At 48.5% G+C, this 5548-nt stretch overlaps 1 long non-coding RNA gene across 1 annotated transcript; it reads right to left on the reverse strand.

The window, feature by feature from the left end:
• Window positions 1-1789: 1789 nt before the first annotated feature.
• Window positions 1790-4982, reverse strand: LOC141022265 (uncharacterized). Its single transcript, XR_012183557.1, has 3 exons — window positions 4666-4982; window positions 3428-3496; window positions 1790-2095 (listed from the first exon to the last, which is right to left on the reverse strand). It is a non-coding gene; the product is annotated as an uncharacterized lncRNA (long non-coding RNA).
• Between the last annotated feature and the right edge of the window lie 566 nt (window positions 4983-5548).

The following is a 5548-nucleotide window of genomic DNA, read 5'->3' on the forward strand; positions in this document are numbered from 1 at the left end:
CCGTGTTTCCTCACTCGATTCGCCTGCCACCTGAGCCTCTCCTCCTCTCTCAGACGAGCCTATCATGCCACCACTTGCAGCAACAGGTGAGCGTGACCTCAATGTGCCCATCCTGCCAGCCTCTGCATTCCTCCACCGCCTAGCTCGACGCACCTATCCTGACGGCCACCTCCTATCCCTGCAGCAGTCAGCGAGCAAGGCCCCGACACGCCCATCCCATTGACCCCAGTCGTCCTCCGCTTGGGCTCCTCCGACCCGGTCACCCTAGCAATAGCCGACAAATGAAGGACGGTGTTGTGATCCACCTCGCCACCTCCTGCCATCTCTTCCTGTCCGTGTCCAATGCTCTTCTTCAACAATTTCCTTGTTCCCCTCTTGTTAGTTACTACTCCCTCCGTCCCATAATATAAGAATGTTTTTGACACTACACTAGTTTAAAAAACGCTCTTATATTATGGGACGGAGGGAGTAGTTACATGGATCAATGGATGTTTGATATATGGATGGATGTTGATGTTTGGTAGATGATTTGCTCGATGGATGGGTGAATGGTGATACTTTCTTCCTAGATGGATGGATGAATGGTGCAAGCATGTAAACAAATTGCTACCGTGAATTCTCATTGCTATGGTGAATGGTAGTAAAAAAAATTGGTGAATGGTAGTAATTGGTTCCCTTCTGGTGCTGCTTGTGCTAATTTGCTACTTTGAAGGGTAGTGATTGGTTCCATATCGCTACTGCTATGTGCTAATTTGCTTCAATTGATGCGTGTATGTACGTGCTAATTGATAGACTCTATAGATTCACAAAATTATTTTCATGCCCATATTCGACAAGAAACTGTTCGAAACAACTTAGTGTTAGAAAACCAACACACGATTTCAGTTCAGGGACACTACAAACATTTAAGCACACAACTCATCCCACAAACTCATACTGCAATCTCAGAAGAGAAATGGACACCAGATTCTATGGGCAGCTACTTCTGTGGGCGGTTTCTTAGAAACTAATTCTGGAGAAACGAAAACTAAAAAGAACTGACCCTTGAGGGCGAGGCAAAAGAACTTCAATGTCAGTCCTAGAAACAAAAGCTAACCCTGAAATAAATACAACATATCTTTTGTTGGTTTACTATTTTTATCATTTTTTTCATTGACGAAAAATTGTTCACTTGGTTTGACTACCCATTCAGTTTGTTGAGATTGCTGCTCATTCCGTTACAAGACTATTAGAGAAAATACCTAACGAAGGATATCAGAGGGGAAGGATGTCATTGTTGATATAGTGACTAGAGAAGGTTATATGATCGAGATCCATCTATAAGCAATTTTGCACAATATATAGACATGACATTATTTCCAGTCTATGATCAAAAATGGGCTTTCATGCCCTGTTGTTGATTCCAAGAATGCTCTCTGAGTGTTCTTTGAAATAAAAAAATATGTCATCCTTGATTCCTTTTCAGTAGATATCCTCAGGTTGTGATGGTTCTAATATCCTGTTACCCTGCCATATACTCAGGTAGTGATGTTAATAAGTAGCAATATAAATTAACAAGTTTAGATATTTATCCTTTGTACAAGTTAAACTTTGAAGTTTCATCTTATTCTCCAAATTTCAGAAATTTCAGTTTGTATTTCACATAATTCGGCCAAATCATCTCTTCCATAGGATTTGTTCATCTAGAAATTTATATTTGTGACGCCCCCGATTTGACCGTACACTAATCATACACGCAACATGTACGATCAAGATCAGGGACTCACGGGAAGATATCACAACACAACTCTAAAAATAAAAATAAGTCATACAAGCATCATAATACAAGCCAGGGGCCTCGAGGGCTCGAATACAAGTGCTCGATCATAGACGAGTCAGCGGAAGCAACAATATTTGAGTACAGACATAAGTTAAACAAGTTGCCATAAGATGGCTAGCACAAACTGGGATACAGATCGAAAGAGGCGCAGGCCTCCTGCCTGGGATCCTCCTAACTACTCCTGGTCGTCGTCAGCGGGCTGCACGTAGTAGTAGGCACCTCCGGGGTAGTAGGAGTCGTCGTCGACGGTGGCGTCTGGCTCCTGGGCTCCAGCATCTGGTTGTGACAACCAGGTAGAAGGGAAAGGGGGAAAAGAGGGAGAAAAGCAACCGTGAGTACTCATCCAAAGTACTCGCAAGCAAGGAGCTACACTACATATGCATGGGTATATGTGTAAAGGGCCATATCGGTGGACTGAACTGCAGAATGCCAGAATAAGAGGGGGATAGCTAATCCTGTCGAAGACTACGCTTCTGGCCACCTCCATCTTGCAGCATGTAGAAGAGAGTAGATGGTAAGTTCACCAAGTAGCATCGCATAGCATAATCCTACCCGGCGATCCCCTCCTCGTCGCCCTGTTAGAGAGCGATCACCGGGTTATATCTGGCACTTGGAAGGGTGTGTTTTATTAAGTATCCGGTTCTAGTTGACATAAGGTCAAGGTACAACTCCGGGTCGTCCTTTTTCGAGGGACACGGCTATTCGAATAGATAAACTTCCCTGCAGGGGTGCACCATATAACCCAACACGCTCGATCCCATTTGGCCGGACACACTTTCCTGGGTCATGCCCGGCCTCAGAAGATCAACACGTCGCAGCCCCACCTAGGCACAACAGAGAGGTCAACACGCCGGTCTAAATCCTATGGCGCAGGGGTCTGGGCCCATCGCCCATTGCACACCTGCACGTTGCGAGGGCGGCCGGAAGCAGACCTAGCCTAGCAGGCGTTCCAGTCAAATCCGGCGCGCGCCGCTCCGTCGCTGACGTCACGAAGGCTTCGGCTGATACCACGACGTCGAGTGCCCATAACTGTTCCCGCGTAGTTGGTTAGTGCGTATAGACCAAATGGCCAGACTCAGATCAAATACCATTATCTCGTTAAGCTTGTTATTTTTAAGTATCCGCGAACGCCGACTAGGGCCAGGCCCACCTCTCTCCTAGGTGGTCTCAACCTGCCCTGTCGCTCCGCCACAAAGTAACAGTCGGGGGCCGTCAGGAACCCAGGCCCACCTCTACCGGGATGGAGCCACCTGTCCTTTCAGCCCCCTCATCAAAATCACTTGCGGGTACTCAACGAGCTGACCCGACTTTAGTCACCACATGTGTCATGTATATAAAGTATATAGTATATACCCGTGATCACCTCCCTAGTGATCACGGCCCGATAGTATAGCATGGCAGACGGACAAGAGTGTAGGGCTACTGATGGAACACTAGCATCCTATACTAAGCAGTAGGATAGCAGGTAAGGGTAACAACTGTAGCAACAATGACAGGCTATGCAGCAGAATAGGATTAACCGAAAGCAGTAACATGCTACACTCTTCTAATTCAAGAATTATAGAGAAGAATAGGCGATATCTGGTGATCAAGGTGGGGGGGGCTTGCCTGGTTGCTCTGGCAAGGAGAGGTCATCAACACCGTAGTCGAACTGGGGGTCGCCGGCATTCTCGGGGTCTACCGGAAAGAAGTAATGGAGGGGGAACATAATAAATAGTAGAGCAATCAAAGCATCACAAAAGCATAACATGGCAAACGCGGTGCTAGATGTGCCCTAACGCGGTAGTAGGTGATATTGACGAAAGGGGGAAACATCCGGGAAAATATCCCCGGTGTTTGGCATTTTCGGACAGATGGACCGGAGGGGGAAAGTTGCGTGTTTGTTATGCTAGGAGTGTGTGGCGGACGAACGGGCTACGCATTCCGATTCGTCTCGTCGTTCTGAGCAACTTTCATGTACAAAGTATTTTCATCCGAGCTCCGGATTATTTGATATTAATTTATAAAGATTTAATCATTTTCAAGAATTAACATATCAATTTATTGAAAAGCATTTATGACTTCAGCATGACGTCATCGGTCAACTCTGCTTGTTGACCAGTCAAACTGACAGCTGGATCCCTTTTGTCATTGACAGAGTTTGACTAAACATGATTAGTTAGTGTAATAAGTGATTAGGTTAATTTAACAGATTTAATTAAGTTAATTAATTATTTAACTAATTAACTAATTAATTATTTACTTTTATTACTTCCTTTTTTATTATTTTCTTTTCGTTTTAATAAAAGGGGCGTGGGGCCCATATGTCATAGGCCCAGAGGGCCATACAGGGCGCGGGCGACGGGTTACGGGCGCGCTCCGTTCGGGCGCACGCACAAGGGCACGCGGGCGTGGGCGCGGGCGGCCAGGAGCCAACGCGCACACGCGAGGGGTGGTCGGGCGGCGCATGGGCGCCGGTGGTGAGCGGGACGGCAGGGCCGTTGGCCATGATGAGCTAGTCAGGGAGCGAGGCGAAGGGCGCGAGGTCCTCGAGCGGCACAGCGAGGCAGTGGCCGGAGCGGGAGCTAGACGGGCGCCGCGGACAGGAGTGGAGGGCACGACAGCCTCGACTCGCGCGGCGAGCGGTAGCCGCAACAGAGGGCGGTGTTGTTGGCGGATGAGCATGGCGCGGTCAGGCCGGCGAGCGGGCGAGCCCATGTGGCGCGGCCGCAGGCACGGCGCGGGGCGGATGGCGGAGACGGGGCTGCGCTGCGTGCGCGTGGACGACGCGGGGCGAAGCAGCGGGCAGCAGCATGTGCAGTCATCGATGGGGGTGGGAGGAGATAAGGCCGAAGCCGGAGCCTCACCCGCGTTGGAGGGACGAGGAGCGGCGAGGCGCGACGTGGTCCGGCGGGAAGGAGGTCGGGGACGAGCGACGAAGACGGGGAGCGATCCGGCGATGGGGTGGCGAGGCGTTAGGGATCGGCTCCGGTGCATATCCAGATCGGGACGAGGGGGATCCGGCGGAGGGGCTCCGTACGGCGACGTTGGAGGAGCTGCAGGGCGGAGGCGGCGGTCCTTGGGTGCGGTGCGCGTCGAGAGGAGGGGACCGAACAGGGGCGCCCCTCCTCTGCACGTCTGTGTGCGTGTGTTGTGTGTGTGCGGGAGGCGGCGCTGGGAGGGAGACGAGGGAGCGAGGTGGGTTAGGGTTTCGGTAAAAGGGGGGTTATAGGCGCGGTTGGGCCGTTTGGGCTGGTGGCCTGCTGGCTAGCTGGGCCATTCGGCCCAGGGGGAGGGGGGTTTCTTCCCTTTTCTCTTTTGTTTAAGTTTTTGTTTTTATTTATTTTCTGTTTATTAGTTTTCTATTTTATATTCTATATATATTTGTTTTATAAAATATATAAGTAGTACCCAAATTAGTGTTTCAAAATACCCCGATGCCACAAAAAGTTTGGTGATAAAATAAAACTGTTTAGTATTTTATTAATTGTAAAAGGCATGTAATTAATTATTTTTGCTACTGTCATAATTATTTTAGAGCCTTTAAACACTTCTTCAGAGTTTGGTTTCGCCACCACAATTACCTATGATTTATCCGACACATTTAGGACATTTTTGTTTTAGCGTTTCAAAACTTTTGTTGTTTGCTTGATTTTGAATTTGAATTTGAATCGTTTTCGAACTAACGCAAGATTAGCAACAGTAATCGAGGTGACGTGGCATCATTAACAGGGAATTACTGTAGTCTGA

This window comes from Aegilops tauschii, chromosome 5 (assembly GCF_002575655.3).
Source record: "Aegilops tauschii subsp. strangulata cultivar AL8/78 chromosome 5, Aet v6.0, whole genome shotgun sequence".
NCBI classification, from domain to species: Eukaryota; Viridiplantae; Streptophyta; class Magnoliopsida; order Poales; family Poaceae; genus Aegilops; species Aegilops tauschii.